Below are 18037 nucleotides of genomic sequence, written 5' to 3' on the forward strand. Positions count from 1 at the left end.
TAGCAGGAAAACCCTTCTACATGATATCAAACAGCTCAAGTATATTTATAATGCCATCGTCAGTAGACAAACTTCTTTATACGTTCTGACCCAAAAATCTAAACAACTCCTATTTTGCAATACAGCATGGAAAGCTCACGCACACTCAAATTCAAGAATTCAAATAACTAAATTACACATATCAGGCACAAGATGGATCCCTAAAAGATGAAACCAAGGAGAGACTTGAAGTATTTATAGACTTTTATGAAAAACTTTACATCCCTCAAAACACATATGATACAACAAAATGCCTGGAGCTTCTTAATTCCATTCCCACGGTTTCGGTCTCAGATTCCGAAACAGCACGTATAAATCAGCTAATAACTACAGAAAAGATTATTAAGACAATAAAGTTGATCCACTCAGGGAATGCACCAGGCCCTGATGGTTTTCCCATAACCTTTTATAAAACATTCACAGATTCAAACATCAGGCATCTTAAAAACACCTTTGATTATTTTGTTAGCAATTGCAGGGTGTCCGGAAGGGCATCAGATGCTACGATATTTGTTATTCCCAAGGAGGCTAAGGACCATTCAGACTCAAAAAAGTTCAGCCCCATTTCTAGGTTGAATATGGAGGCCAAAATGTTTGCCAAACTTCTTTCCAAACGATTTGAATCTCCCATCCCCAAACTTATCCACAAATGCCAAACAAGCTTCATTAATGGGCCACTCGCAAGAGACAGTATTGGTACATTTTGTCATATAATTGAAAAGGCATGCTCATCTCCTAAAGTGACAAAAAGGCCTTTGACAAGTCCTCTTGGACTTTCCTACAGGCGGTTCTTGAGTCCCATAACTTCGGTAGCGCATTCATTTACATGGTCATGGCCCTTCATGCCAACCCTAAGGTGAACATTAGAATAATGGCACCACCTCCACTTCCTTCAGTCTTCACGAAGGCAAGAGACCGGGGTGTCCCCTTTCCCCATTGCTCTTTCTTTACACTATTGATCCTTTACTAAGATTACTCAATTCATCCTCTGACATTAAATGAATACAATTTGGCTCTAAAGTCTATAAGTGGCAGCATATGCGGATGACATTCTTATTTTCACAGAGACATTGAGAATGTTATCCCAACTATCACTAACATAATTCAGGAATTCCCACAGATTTCTGGTACACACTAAACAAAGATAAAACTGAGGTATTCCCGCTGAACTCTTATTACTTCTCCTAATTTTTAGGCGACTAAAATGTCTTAAATATCTTGGATTTGGTTCTGTAATGATTTAACCACTACAATATAATGAATCCCAAACCATTACCAAAGTTAAAGATTTGCTTACCTCTGGCATGGAGTAGTTGGGATTACATGATGTGTGGAGAGAGCAGCACCCCGCACTACAGGAAAGCACGCACTCATCCACAGTACATAACAGTTGGTCAAGGCTAGACTACTGGTTACTGACAGATCGCGCATCCACCTGGGCCACAGATATTCAACATCTACCCAAGACATTATCGGACCATAAGCCAGTCACCATGTCCCTGAATGTCCCAACATATATGCCCCCCCCCCCTTTCGTGTGGCGTTTCAATGCCATGGCGTTGCTAGACCCCTTCTACAAGGTGACAATACGCCCTGCCATAGAGGACTTCTTTACCCAAAACGCCAAATCTGTAGACAGTGCAGGTACACTATGGGAGGCCTTCAAGGCAACGATACGAGGGATCTGCATTAGCACCTCTGCAGGGATACTGAAAGACATACGAACACAGTTGCAAAACTGCAAGAACAAAGTTCGTACACTAGAAGCGGAGTATGACTCTACACATAATGCGGTCACGCTAGGGACGCTGCGAGAGGAGGTCACACGTTACAACGCACTAGCTGATGATGAAATAAGATACACGTCGAGGCGTCATAGGGCACGTAGACTAGGAGAGAGGGGACGCCCTGGACGCGTCCTAGCGCAGAAAATACGTACAGAACACAAGCAACATACGATTACACTGATAGAGGATGAGATGGGACGAACACACTATGACACCCCGGGAATACTAGCTACCTTTGCGCAAACATATGGAAAATTCTACACCACCCAACATACAGCCACTGAGTCTGAAACACTACAGTATATCGAAGACATAGCGCTAGTGTGGCAGTCGGATGCCCACAGAGACTACCTTGCACAGCCCATAACAGAGGAGGAAACACTGGCAGCCATTAAGGCATTACCAAATGGGAAAGCACCGGGACCGGACGGGTTCACCGGGGAATTTTATAAAGCCTATTCGGAGGAGATAATTCCACATCTCCTCGAAATGTACGATGAGGCGTATGAAAATGGGACTCTTTCGCAGACATTGAGGGAAGCGCTCATAGTGGCGATTTTGAAACCAGACAAAAGTCCATCACAGCCGGAATCATATCGCCTCCTATCTTTGATAAATACAGACGTTAAGATACTAGCTAAGATTATAGCCTCTAGACTGCAATCCCTGATGTCCACGATTGTACTCCCCGACCAATCAGGTTTTATTCCTGACAGATCCACCACACACAACTTGAGTACGATCTTTGCCCTTTTACACCAACTGAACCCAGATCTTCGTGCCGTGGCGGTGTTACTGGACGCTGCCAAGGCCTTTGACTCTGTAGAGTGGCCATACATGTTTACAAATCTGCGACAGATTGGCCTTCCCACGCGACTTTTAACATGGATCACTCTCCTATACACAAACCCAAAAGCACGCATAAAAATTACTGGGCACATCTCAGACCCCGTACCTATTCAATGGGGCACCAGGCAGGGATGCCCGCTCTCCCCTCTCCTTTTTTCGATTGTATTGGAACCTCTGGCCTGTAAAATCCACCAACACTACGCCCATACTGCCCTTAGATTCCAGATGCGCCCCATTAGCATATCGCTTTATGCAGACGATATGGTCTTATAACTTCATGACCCTGAAAATAACCTGTCCCCACTGCTCCGAGAGTATGTGAAGTTCGCCCGACACTCTGGCCTCCATATAAACTGGAATACATCTGCTGTAATCCCCTTAACTGAAAGCACAGAAGCTCCACAACTAGACTTCCCCCTCGTCTGGCAAGATGACCCAATTAAATATTTGGGAATTTGGGTGCATAGAGATGCAGAATTAGTAATAAGACAAAACTATGGGACAGCCATTGACCACATTGAAGCACGGACACAGAGATGGATATCACTTCCTCTCTCGCTGGCCGACGGAATCTCCCTACTGAAAATGGTAATTCTACCCAAACTGCTCTATTTATTCATAAACATACTCATGCCTCCCCCCTCATCAGTGTTCGCTAGAGTTCGTACAGGCTTTGTAAAGTTAATATGGGCAGGGAAACTGTTGGACCCGGCCTCGTGGCGTGGTCCCGCTCCTCCCCGCATGGCGGGCCCTGGACTGCAACAAACCCTGGCCTCCTCGACGAACCTCCCTCTCCAACCATCAACGAGAGCCGCCACTCCTGGTGACCCCCGGCTCTCCCCCTCAGGAACACGGTGACCCCTACTCGCCCTACTCTGCTGGGCTGGCCCCTAACCTGGCCCGCCATCTCAGGCCCGACTCCATCTTGGGCCTTCCACGTCCTGACCACGTGGCCTCGGCCCGACCTCGGCCTCAGCAAAGCCCCGACATCGAGGCACCAAGATCCGACCAGGGGGTAAAACGGCCACTCGACGAATCAAGGAGGAGGAGAGTTTCGATGGCCCTCCAGCCGTCCCCGGACGCCTGGTTTCAATCGCCCTCCGGACTCCCTGGGCGCTGGCTCCACCCCCCTGCTGGGTGTCTGGACACCCTCATCCCGGCCCCTCTGACCCCCAGGCGCGAGGGTCCGGACATCAAAGGCCTCCAGACCTATATCTGGGGCAGCTCTGGATCAAGTCGGCAGTTGTATCCTGGAGTCGAGAGCCCTGCTGACGCTGTCGCGGCTGACCCCAAGAAGAACTCACTGCTCTGATCGCTGAAACCCTCTTTGGAGACCTGCTGGCGCTGCCGCGGCCCAACCTCGCTGAAACCAACTTGGAGTCCTGCTGGCGCTGCCGCGGCCCAACCTCGCTGAAACCATCTTTGGAGTCCTGCTGGCGCTGCCGCGGCCCAACCTCGCTGATACCACCTTTGGAGTCCTGCTGGCGCTGCCGCGGCCCAACCTCGCTGAAACCATCTTTGGAGTCCTGCTGGCGCTGCCGCGGCCCAACCTCGCTGAAACCATCTTTGGAGTCCTGCTGGCGCTGCCGTGGCCCAACCTCGCTGAAACCACCTCTGGAGTTCTGCTGGCGCTGCCGCGGCCCGACCTTACGGAACCCCCCAGCTCGAGGATTGAGAGCTGTGCGTAGGGTATCCCCGTACCAGGCTGGTACTACCACTGTCCCGCTATCCCTTTCCCCCAGAACCAAGACTTTACGGATCCCTCGATCCGCTTGTACATATTGCCGAGAGAACCCACCTTTACTGTTGATAAAGATCCTAAGAAGTTATCCTTTTGTGTGGTGTACCTTTGTAGTGGTGTGATTGCTCTGCTGTTACGATTCGAGGAGAGGAACCTCTCCCAGGAGGCCTCTCTACAAACGCTCGGCCATCTCCCGAAAGAGAGGGGGGTCCAGGGGTGGTCAGTCAGACATCTTCTGCCGCCCCGGGAACCGCCTTTCTAACAGACACAAGCTAGAATAAGTCTACACACGCTATCCCTCCCATATAGTGCAGGAGGCTGTGCAGTCCCTGATGTATACCTCTACTACCTATGTGCTCAGGCACACTTTGCATATTACTGGTAGCACCCGGTGCGGTACTTGCCCCACCTGGCAGTTGAGGATGGTGACGCTCACCCGATACCACTGACCAGCATATTGTCTCACAACCGACCGCACCTTCCCTTGAAGGAAATCAACACCGTGCGCACTACCTCTCAAGCATGGCAGCGGATTAGCCAGCTGGCTCACAAAACTCCCACATATGCCCCCAGTCTCCCATTACATTACCATCCGGGATTATCAGTTACGCTAGAAAAGAACAATATGGCTTTGCTAGAGCAAGTGGGCATCACTACGCTGGGTGACCTGTACCCGAATAATACCTTTCTTGCTCCTGAAGACCTAACGTACATAAACAACCAAACACTATTGTTTCGATTCACTTATCATAGACTGAGAGCTGCTGCCGGGGCATTTTACCCCTCCTTCCGAGAAGAACCCCCTACGCTACATTCACTACAAATGCTGCTGACATCGACCACTCATGCACATATCGTATCCCGACTATACAAACAGATCCAATCGGAGATTGGAGCAGACACAACAAAAGTGCGTAATAAATAATCCACCCTGCTAGGCACACCCCTCACGGAGGAAGACTGGATAGCCAGTTGCACACTGATTACGCTACTCACCCCCAATGGCAACCTTCGTATTATTCACTACAAGTATATTAATCAGATGTACCACACTCCGCTTAAACTGTGTAAATATAATTTGAGAGAAGACACTAAGTGTAGACGCTGTGGGACAGACCACGCAGACTTTGCACATTTGGCATGGTGCTGTGAGAAGGTGCAGCAATTCTGGACAATAGTCATAGACCATTTAGGGAAAATGGTGTCCTGCACACTGCCATGTACTCCCAGACTATGTTTGCTTGGTCTTGATGTGCCGCTGAAAGAAATAAGAAAGAAACTTGTGGCCATAATGTCGTTGATAGCAAAGCGCAGAGTATTTATGAACTGGGACTGCAAATGAGCCCCGATGCTTCAGGATTGGTTACTAGATGCCATTTACTGTAGGGATAACTTTATGCTATATACGGAGAAACTGTCGGCTGCTTCTAAGCCCTCGGACATCTGGGAGCTGCTGTCTGAGTATCTGCGTGCACATCCCGACCTGCTTAAGGCCCCTTCTAACCCACTGCTCTCAACGCTGTAATAATGTTCTATCCCATTATAATGCCACTGTCTATTCATATCTATGTTATACTCGATGTGCATGCTTGATGATCTGCCTGCCTTTTTTTTTAAATTTTATTTTTTATTATTATTATTTATATATATGCTTTGTACTTTGGATCACTTCATGATATTTTGCATCCTGACTATGTAACGATGGTGACTGAGTTTTAGTTTGTAGCTCTTGTCTTCTTTGTTAAAACTGATAAATAAAAATAAAAAAATAATTAAAAAAAGATTTGCTTACCTCTTGGTCACCTAGACACATTTCGTGTTGGGGTAGACTCCAAACGCTCAAGGTGATGATAACTTCAGTGGTGATCTTTGTTTCCACCATGCTGCTACAGAAACTCTCTCCATCTTTTGTTTCATGAAATAGACAGAATTACTTACAAATTTCTTTGGAGCGATAAAAGGGCAGGGATATATCCTATAAACTCCTCGGAAAGGGCTTTCTCAAGGGAGGCTGGGATCTCTCAGCTTGGAGCTTATATCAATCTTGTATCTGATACCCTGAATACCCCATGTTGGATCGAGATAGAACGAGAACTATATTATCCCTTCCATTTATCCTCCATCATTACTATGCCAAGTTTTAAAGCGCTGCACTCTCTCCGCATATTCACAGACACAGTGGCTGTATTAAAGTTCCTGGACAACCACATGTTGCTCTCTTTCCAAAATTATGTGATGGCATCACATTCCCTGGGCCTCCAAAGGCATCAAATAGATCAAAGATTTATACGATTCTTTAATAACAGCCCAATCTCTTTTTCTCAACTATCACAGATATTTAACCTTCTTAACCTAGACCTTTATAGTTTCTTAAAGATCAAAGTAAAACTTTCCATGTGTAGTCACTCTGTGCACCAACCCTTCCACGTTATCCTCCTTAGCCAATCCGTCTCAATAACAAACCTTTATCCTTCACTCAGAGTGGTCTAAGCATGGGGGCGCGGCTACGATGCGCTGTAAAATGTCCGCCTTCTGAAGGGGCGCTGCAGGCCAGGCTTCAATATCCTTTAAAATCACTGTTAAGACACGGACTCTGTCGGTGAAAAACCAAGCTACTGACAAAGGCTATCGGCTACGCTGTCTGTGCAAAGTTTTAACTGCTCAGCAACATCTGGAAATTGCTGAATCTTACCGGTGGGTGCCGCGATGGGACCAGAAGCTAGTAGCCTTCACACATTTAAGTGCCCCGTAGCAGCATTGATATAGCTGGAAGCTCCCTGAAGTGACACACAGCTTGTCCCTGCACTCTAGAGCACTATAGCGGCGGCTGGTGGCTGTTTGGGGTCGAACTCTGATCCCTGATCATCTGCGGCTCGACTCTCCCGGAGTGTGGCCGGCTGGGCGGAGTGAACACACACTCTCATGGCACCTGGAGCTGCGGTGTGGGCTGACAGAGATGGACCAGCTGATCGGCCTGCTGGAGGCCTTTGTCGAGATCCGGTGTGGCAAGGAGGACCTCCGACGCCAACCGTAGAGTCATGAGCCGGACGGAGCAGTGAGACAGTGCAGTGAGTGAGGGCTGGGGTGAAGGTTGGTGCGGAACCGGGTGAGGTCGCGTCATTTGGGCCCAGGCCCCGCTTCCCACCTGCTGGGAGCGGGCTGAAGGAGGGGTTCGGATCTGCTCATTCCCTACTCTACAGTGAGCCCGGGCATGCTCTCACATTGGGGTGTAGCCTGTTGTGGCGGCTGTGCGTGAATGTGGGGAACTGGCGTGGGCCTCTGCCATCTTGTCCGCTCCTCCCGCACTGTCTTCTAGAATGGCGGTTTTGGCTGTGCTGGGCCCCAACAGATCTCTCCCTCCCATCCAGTGGCTAGTGCCGGGCACCCCTTCCTGCCCTATTGACCCATGGGTCTTGACTAGGGTGACCAACTGGCATTGGTGCAAATTCAGGACGGTGAGTGTAAAAATTCAGGACAAAGGGTCAAAATTCAGGACACAAATTCAGGACAGGAGGTCAAAATTCAGGACAAAACTTCAGGACAATAGGTACGTTTTACAGACACATCAGAGGTCGTGCAATGATATATAAGTAAGCCCAGCCATTTCCAAACATATTCAACCATTTGCAAACCTATCCATCATGTATCTTCCATCTATCATTTCACTCATCCATCCCGATATCCATCCTTTCACTCATCCTCCATTATCCATCCATCCATCCATCCACCACCCTATCCATCTGTACACTTATCCATCCACTCTTCATCCCATCCATCCATTCACTCATCCATTCAGCCATTTACCCTTTCACCAATCCAGCCATCCTTTCACTTACTAATCCTTCCACCCATCCACTCTTTTAGTCATCCATCCATCCTCCCTTTCTCTCTCCATCGACCCTTTCACTTAGCCATCCTTCCTTCCATCCATCCATCCATCCACCCACCCATCCATCCATCTACGCATCCACTCATGAATCCATCCATTGACCCTATCACTCATCCATCATTTCACTCCTTCACACATCTATTCACCCTTTTGTCCATCTACCCTCCCTTTCACTCACTCATCCATCCTTACATCCACCCTTTCACTCATACGTCCATTCATTCACCCTTGCACTTATCAATCCATCAATCCATCCATCATTTCACTCATCCACCTACCCACCCATCATCCACCCAACCATCCACCCACCCACCATCCACCCACCCACTCATCCATCCATCCTTTCACCCACCCACTCATCGTCCATCCATCCTTTCACCAACCCACTCCCCATCCATCCATCCTTTCACCCACCCATCATCCATCCGTCCTTCCCCTCATCATCCATCCTTTTCCCTCATCATCCATCCATCCATCCTTCTACCCACCCACTCTCCATCCATCCATCCTTCTACCCACCCACTCTCCATCCATCCATCCTTTCACCCACCCATCATCCATCCGTCCATCCCATCATCCATCCATCCTTCCCCTCATCATCCATCCATCCTTTTCCCTCATCATCCATCCATCCTTTCACCCACCCACTCTCCATCCATTCATCCTTTCACCCATCCATCATCCATCCATCCATCCGTCCTTCCCCTCATCATCCATCCATCCTTTCACCCACCCCCTCTTCATCCATCCATTCCCTCATCATCCATCCATCCACCCTTCCCCTCATCATCCATCCATCCTTCCCCTCATCATCCATCCATCCACCCTTCCCCTCATCATCCATCCTTTCACCCACCCCCTCATCATCCATCCATCCCCACATCATCCATCCTCCCCCTCATCATCCATCCATCCATCCTTTCACCCACCCATCCATCCCCTCCATCCATCCCCTCATCCATCCATACTTCCCCTCATCCATCCATCCTTCCCCTCACCCATCCATCTATCCCATCCATTTATCCTTCCCCTCATCCATCCCATCCATCCTTCTCCTCATCCATCATGCTTCCCCTCATCCATCATCCAGCTACCCTTCCACCCATACATCCAGCTATTTACATTTTCTCTCCATCCTTCCCCTCACTCATCAATCCATCCATCCTCTCCCATTAGCCATTTATTCAATCTTTCATTCATCCATTCACCCTTTCACTAATTTATCCAGCCATTCACCCATCCCTTCACTTACTTACTCGCCCACCTTTCCATATTAATTTTGAGCGGAGCCCTTTTGAGAAGAGGCCCATCAAGAACTTCACCCTCGCTGCAGGGGCCGTTCCAGGACTGGGACAGAAGCCACCCAGGGCGGAGACAGGATCCACCACAGGGGGGGACAAGAGCCATCACAGGCGGGGGTGGACTGGAGCCACAACATGGGGGGACAGGAGCCATCACAGGCGGGGGGTTGAAGGTAGCCACCACATGGGGGGACAGGAGCCATCACTGAGGGGAGGGCAGGAGCCATCACAGGAGAGGGAACAGGATCCACCAGGGTGGGCACAGGGGTGGACATGAATTATTCTAGTATCATCTTGGGCTCCTCGCCCCCTCATAGACAAGACAGGCTCTCTGTCCAAAATGCCATCCCCCACTGTGATGTACAGTACTTACAGGAGATACTCTAAGAAAACTGATTGAACTGATTGTCCTCCATACTTTGTTGATCAGTGTGGGTGCGTATGTGCCATTTCTTTATTGTATTACATTATAGACTGCATGTTTGAAGAACCGAGGTTTGCTTACAATTTAGTGACAGTAATTAAGCTCGGTGAAGAGAAGCACATGCTGCCTCGGTGTAATCAGGGGTGTAATCTGGCCGAGTCTAGGATGTTTGGGGCCCTGGGCAGAAATGGAATGTGTGAGCCCCCCTCTAAATAGCAGAGACATGATGCATTCAGGGCTGTTTGCATGTGAATAGATGTCGCTGCTCCTGAACCTGCAGCCCCTCCCTCTCAGTCATCTTCGAAGCACCTCTAAACAGCTCATCAAGGGCTGGAGGTGTGAGGGTTGCCACCCCGCTGTGCCTCTCCATTGCTGCTGAGTATCTGATAAGCTTTGGTGCAGCATCGGAGTGAAGAAGGGAGGTGGGCGCAAGCTGTGCCGGCTTTAGGGTGAGGTAACCGGGGCCCGGTTAAAATGACGGACGAATGGCGTCCGTTAAAGAATCCTTCACGGACAAACGGCCGAAATTACGGACTGTCCGTGAAATTTACGGACGGTTGGTCACCCTAGTCTTGACTCCTGTTCCCCCCCCTAAAATTTGCAAAGTGTTTCTTGCCCTTAGGATTGCGAGGCGTGCCGCACTACCGCACCACATCAAATCACCTTGATACAGGGCGCAGTTGAACCACTGCATCACCTGCATTGTGGATGAATGAGGAACGCTCCAACTCAAATATCCTGGCAAGATTTTAGGTTTTCGCGGGATCGACCTGTGGTCACGCTTCGCATCTTGGTACCATGGGTAAGACAGACCCAAAGCAGCCAAAGCTTCCTTTTGAATGCAAAAGTCAAACCCCCACAACAGAGATGAGCTCTGAGCCGGACACTGCCCAGGGACCTAAAGACGTGATGGAACAACCGGAGGAAGACATGTGATCTATCCTGCTGGATGTGCGTTCAACCCTTTAAATAGACAATAAAATAGATACACTCACCTCAAGCCTGAACACTGTTAAAAAACGGATGGACGCTCACGAGACTCGTTTAGACATCCTGGAGAACAGACTGTCAGACACTCAAGACTCCCAGGCGGAATCCAGAATGCAAATATTAAACATGGAGAAAGTTCTTGCTGTGATTAAAGCTAAGAATTAAAATTTAGAGGCGCATTCTAGACGCAACAACTTAAGAATTATTGGCCTTCCAGAATCTACTGCAATCCTGAAAATGGGACCATTCATTGAGAGTCTGCTGCATGAACTGTTCGGCTCGGCTCTCTCACAGGTCATGATTGTGGAGCGCGCTCACTGGGCCCCCGACCTCCGCTGGGAGTGCGCCAAGTCCCATAATTGCATGTCTCTTAAATTATGGGGACAGAGATGCAGTTCTTAGGGAGGCCAGAGCTAAAAGTCCTATAACCCACCAGGGAAACCAACTATCCTTTTTTCCTGACTACACTCCTGCTGGTCAGGCCGCACGTAGGGAGTTTGCACCAGTGAAACACATTCTACAGAACGCCTCTATTCCGTATGCCATGTTGTATCCAGCTAAGCTAAAAATCACACATGATAGTCAATCTCACGTTTTTACGGACGCTAAGTCAGCATTAAAATACACCAATCATATTTGCCCGCAGAAGATGCCTCCTCGCTCTTCGCAACAACCCATTCTAAACTGAGCCTGAGTGATAATGACTGATAGATGGCAATTCCCCTACTCTTCATCACAAACTATTTCTGAACAGTAATTGATTGATTATGCTGGTATGTTTCTTTAATGGCTTTGATTCAGGCTATGTTCATTTTTATATATCTGCATTAGTCCTACTAATGGAGTACTGGCCATAGAGAGTAGTAGTATTTTGTTTATGGTTCAGGTTGATCACTAGCCTCTTACTTGGCAGATTCCGTTTCACATGCCAAAGCCTGGCCAGCCTGCCCTATGGCAGGTTAAAATCCGGTGTCCCAGGGCCCCACAGTGAGATCTCCCATGTGCCTATGTTCTTATTTTGTTACAGGGGTATCTCAAGGGAGGGTGGGTGGTTATCAGTCACAATCTAACTGGGAGGTTGCTGTGGGAGGAGGGTGGGACAGGGAGTTCAAAGTATTTACAGACACACAATCATTAACCGCACTGCATTTGCACAGGATAAATAGCAACTTAGGTTTTGATATAGACAGGTCAAATTCACCTCTATGCAAAATGGAGGTAGCAGTACTGACATCTCTTTACTCGATTATTGACGCTTTACAGTACATCCTCCCCATGCATGAAACATGCCACACTATCTTTCCTGCTAAACCATGCCTGAGACCAAATTCCTTACATGGAATGTGAGAGGGCTCAGTGATTTTAGAATATATATATATATATACGTATATATTTAAGCAGGCACCATATAGATGTATGTTTCCTCCAAGAGACTCACTTGAAGCACGCTACTGACCCTAAACTGAAACATAGATACTGGGAGAGATACACTCAGCTTCATACACCAACTATGCAGGTGGGGTCTTGATACTGATTAGACGAGGACTCGGCTGGTCAACTACACACACACACAAATAGACCTTGACAGATGCTATGTCATTCAAACGGGCACCCTCATGACGACACAGGTCACCTTGGTGGCAATCTATGGTCCAAATGTGGATGACCCACAATTCTTCCTCACTGTATGGACTAAGATAATGGCAACAGGTGGAAATACAGTCATCTGAACAATGACTGGGACAGGGTCGGTACCCCTCGCAATCCACATCTCAAGACAACCTTACAGCTAAACAACATCATACTTGAGCACAGGCTTACTGATGTCTGGCGTAACAGGCATCCAAGCACTAGAGAGGGCACCTGCAGCACATCATATCACAGTGCCTGGTCTAGACTAGACTACTGGCTTGTAACATGTGATGTTGCAGCTTGAACAGTGGATGTGCTACATCTATCACGCACACTATTTGACCATGCCCAGGTCGTGCTGCAATGGAGGATTCCACGTACATCCCTACGCGAGTTCAGTTGGCGACTTACCCCACATGCCCTTTTGGACGCAGAATTCAAAAAGGAAATTAGTAATGACATCAGACAGTATTTTTCCACTAATGAAGGTTCGGTGGACTCTCCTTCTACGTTATGGGAGGCTTTCAAGGTGGAAAAAAGAGGGGCCTGTATCTTCAAGCAATCAGGGGTACTTGGATCTATTCATTCTACTCTAAAAAAAAATAAACTGGAGCAAGAAATTAAATCTACTGAGCTTCTGTTATTTAACTCTAGAGACCCCAAGCAATTGGCTTCCATACGGAGCAAAATATCGGAATTCGAAACAGAGGCAGAAAGGGAGACCAGATTCTTGAGGAAAAATGCAAGAGCACAGAGCTATGGGGAGGGTGACAGGCCAGGCTAGACGCTAGCTAATGCGCTTAAACAACACACCTCCCCTAATTTTATAGCTGAGCTGTTAGATGAGAACTCCCCATTAGAGGACAAGTAGCCACTCATGAATATCTGACCAAATGCTATTCTTCATCAACAATGCACCTAACCCCGATTAATATTTGGACTCAATCAAGCTGCTCTGGCTCGGCGTGAACCACAGAGACTATTTAGATGAACCCTTGTGTAAATGTATAGGCATTTATATAGCGCACTACTTACCCGTAGGGTCCCAAGGCGCTTCGACCGCTGCGAAACCCTTCCTGGCTTCCCTGAGAGATGGTCCCTTAATGGGTATCTCCAGGGTGAGACCAGGCATCCCCGGCGGTCTGGTGGGGCCGTTAGTGAAGATGAGGCAAGCTAATGCCCAGAGTTGCCGAGTGTGATCGCTGATCAGAGTGGGAACCGAGGCGAGAGAATTATCGAGTCCGCTGACCCTGGTCCAGAAACCTGCCGCGCCGGGAATCGAACCCTGGTCCCGGGCCGCTCTCTGCTCTCGGGTCTGCCGCCTCTAACCAGTGAGCCACACTACTTCATCAACCCTTCACAGTTGAAGACATCACACAAGTCATTAGAAGCTTACCAGGCGAAAAGGCCCCGGGGCTAGATGGGCTGACTACCATATTTTATAAAACACTAGCTTACCCGTCGCGTGTTGCTGCGATCTCCGAAGAAAGGAAATTCAAGGAAACTCGTTATGATAACATTCAATTTACATTGTGTCATTTTTATTGAAACGTATTCATTTTAATATGGAAAACATTTCAAAGGGTCGTTTAAATTCTATTTATTTATTCGAGTGCTTGTGGATACACGATTTTTGTTTTTTCCGTCTGGTGCGTACATCAGTATTTGAAAGATTATGAGAGCCCTGGGGGACCGATATTTAAAAAAATGTTATGGCAGAAACCTTCGCGGGAGTGTACTCAACAACTTCCCAAAGTTTCCTGGCGATCGGATGAATGCTGTTTTAATTCTATTTATTTATTCGAGTGCTTATGGACACATTATTTTTTGTTTTTCCGTCTTGTGCGTACATCAGTATTCGAAAGATTATGAGGGCCCTGGGGGGGGGGGGCGATATTTAAAAATGTTTATGCCAGAAACCTCCGCGGGAGTGTACTCAACAACTTCCCAAAGTTTCATGGTGATCGGATGAATGGTGTTTTATTTCTATTTATTTATTCGAGTGCTTGTGGATACACGATTTTTTGTTTTTCCGCCTTGTGCGTACATCAGTATTTGAAAGATTATGAGGGCCCTGGGGGGCCGATATTTAAAAAAATGTTATGCCAGAGACCTTCGCGGGAGTGTACTCAACAACTTACCAAAGTTTCCTGGCGATCGGATGAATGCTGTTTTCATTCTATTTATTTATTCGAGTGCTTGTGGATACACGATTTTTTGTTTTTCCGTCTTGTGCGTACATCAGTATTCAAAAAATTATGAGGGCCCTGGGGGCCCGATATTTAAAAATGTTTATGCCAGAAACCTTCGCGGGAGTGTACTCAACAACTTCCCAAACTTTCACGGTACTCAGATGAATGGGGTTTTAATTCTATTTATTTGTTTGAGTGCTTGTGGATACACGATTTGTTGTTTTTCCGTCTGGTGCATACATCAGTATTCGAAAGATTATGAGGGCCCGGGGGGCCGATATTTAAAAAAAAAAATTATGCTAGAAACCTTCGCGGGAGTGTACTCAACAACTTCCCAAAGTTTCATGGGGATCGGATGAATGGTGTAGTAATGCATAAAGGACAGACAGACATACATTTGTTTATATATATATATATATATATATAGATATGCGCAATGACTGCTTTATGTATATCCACAACCGTTGGAAATTTGTGTACTACTGCCAACCATGCGGGAGGCAGTTATCATTTCCCTATTCAAATCAGATAAAGCAATAAATCTCTGTGACTCATACAGGCCTCTTTTGTTAATTACTGTTGATGCGAAGATCCTGGCCAAGCGGATCGTCAACAGACTACAGCCACTTTTGCCACTTATTGCAAGGCCTGACCAATCTGGGTTTATTCCGGGCAGGTCAACAGCCCATAATCTGCACAAAATCCACCAAATTGACCCTCAAATACCAGCCATTGCAGTGTTTCTGGACACAACTAAAGCGTTTGATTCTCTGGAGGGGCCCTTCTTGATTACCATCCTACCCAGGCTGGGCTTCAGTCCTAATTTTATTAAATTATTCAGCATGCTATATACCAAACCTACATCCCGGCTTAAAGTGAATGGCTTATTTTCGGAACCATTTCCTATCCCCCGTAGAACCAGGCAGGGCTGCCCCCTATCACCGATACTATTTGTGGTAGCATGGAGCCACTATCTGCTAGAATTCGCCAGCATCACTCCGCTTGTGGACTAGTTTTCACAGATAGAAACCTCATCTCAATGTACACTATACATTCGAAAACCAAGCGACAATTTAAACCCGGTACTAAGAGAAGTCCTCCGATATGGAGGAATGACCGGCATATAAATCAATTGGTCAAAATCCTCTATTCTACCTCTTACAGATTCCCCACTAGATACCACATTGGAATTTCCGCTTACATGGGCGGAAGATGCCATTAAATACCTTGGCGTGTGGCTAAGCAAAGAACTACAAGACATTTGGCGCTTAAAGTTCAGCAAATTACTAGACTTGCAGGAGGGCAAGTCGAAATTCTGGGCTGCTCTGCCTCTGACACTAGCTGGTAGGATTGCCATAGCTAAAATGACAGTTCTCCCTAAATTATTATACCTTTTTGATAATATACAATATGATATACCAATACCCTTAACCTTTTAAATCTTTGCGGTCAATCATGATTGCCCTGGTCTGGGCCAGGGTCCAGCCCCGGGTGAGCAGGGAATTGTTGACACATCCACTATTGAAGGGTGGAATGGGAGCTCCTGACTTTGAGCTCTATGAGTTATGCTTGCAAGTACAATTTGTTCACTTTTGGGTACACCCCATCCTGTCTAAGCCGTATGTGGTCACTGAGAAGGATGTAGCTGACCCAACCCCCCTACAAGCGGCTGTTTATAAACCCTATCGTAGAAGTACTAATGAAATAAACAGAGTCGAAACCCTATTTTGGGCTTGGGAAGGTCTGAGGAAGCAGACAGGAACCCACTGTTGTACGCACCCTTCACACTGCTTGCGTTCCACCCACAATTCCCCTTCCTGCATGACAAGGGCACAATCACACATGCCCGTAATATGCTCATCTCTACATTAGGCAACCTATATTCACAAGGCATGTTTTTGGAATCACCAACATGTCAGGGAGACACGCAGGTACCAATCCTGGAAATACTCCTATATTAAAAATTTCGGGCCACCTGCAAAACACTACACCCTACTTTTCCAACTTCTCCAGGTATTATGAAACCACTAGAACACATATTAACCACACTGACCTCTCGAAAACTGATAACCAGGCTATTTAATCTCACGCAAACAAATACCCAATGGGTTGCCCCAATGGCTATGGAACAGTGGAGGAACGACTTGGAAGATCTGCATACAGATGAACAATGGGCGTTTTGTTGCTCACAACTAAGATTTATCCCCTAACTACAAGCTGAGGCTTATACATTTTAAATTTCTACAACAGTACTATAGCAGGCCCCTCATAGTTCTATAAACTGAAGCTGCGCCCGGATTCTCGTTGCTGGAAGTGCAAACGTGAAGCAATCATCTTTCTACACATTACGTGAGATTGTCCTGTTACATCCAAATTCTGTGAGGAGGTACATGATACCATACAGGCCATCACTGGACTGTCGCTAGTATGTTCCTCATTGGTTGCATTGCTAGGCTCCGTGGAGGGGATCCCACCTGAGTCACGCCGTCTAACAGCTATGATGCTGCTGCATGCAAAGCGTAGATTAGCTATACATTGGGGAGCCCATAGAAACCCCTGAGTTTCTTAGTGGATCCGAGACATAGTTTATTGTCACGAGCAGCTGGCAGCATTTTGGGATCTCATGCCAACGGCATCTCGCCTGAAAGATATTTGGGAACCCTCACAATTTGGCTCAGGGAAAGCGATGTGTCGTCCCCCCCCCCTAATGACTCTAGACCAGAGACAGCTGTAACCCTGCAGAAGACACCCCAATAGTTGCATTAATACCTAACACCTTGGGCAAACTGCCCTTCCAAATAGGATGACCTCACCCCCTGTATTGCGCATTGTGATCGTGGGTCGATGATCCCTCTTTCCCCGACTCAGATGTCCTAGTGCCCCTAGACCTGCTCTGAACACATATATTGCAATCAAGTCTCAATAACCATTATTTTGTTGATTGCTCTAATGTATATGGAGTTGTAGTTGATCCTTGCAGTATGTACCTGTGAAATGTAATTATACTTTACAACTTATTGCTGCTTTACTTCACATGTAAAATGCCCAATCTGCAATCTGTTGTGCAATGCGTGTACATGGATCTGTTCTGCTATATATCTGTCTAAATAAAAACATTTTTTTTTTTTTCAAAGTGGGCCAAGCATTTTGACTCTGTTGTGTTTGACCAAATATCTGAAGAGACCTGGCAAAA

This window comes from Lissotriton helveticus, chromosome 4_1, assembly GCF_964261635.1.
Source record: "Lissotriton helveticus chromosome 4_1, aLisHel1.1, whole genome shotgun sequence".
Lineage (NCBI taxonomy): Eukaryota > Metazoa > Chordata > Amphibia > Caudata > Salamandridae > Lissotriton > Lissotriton helveticus.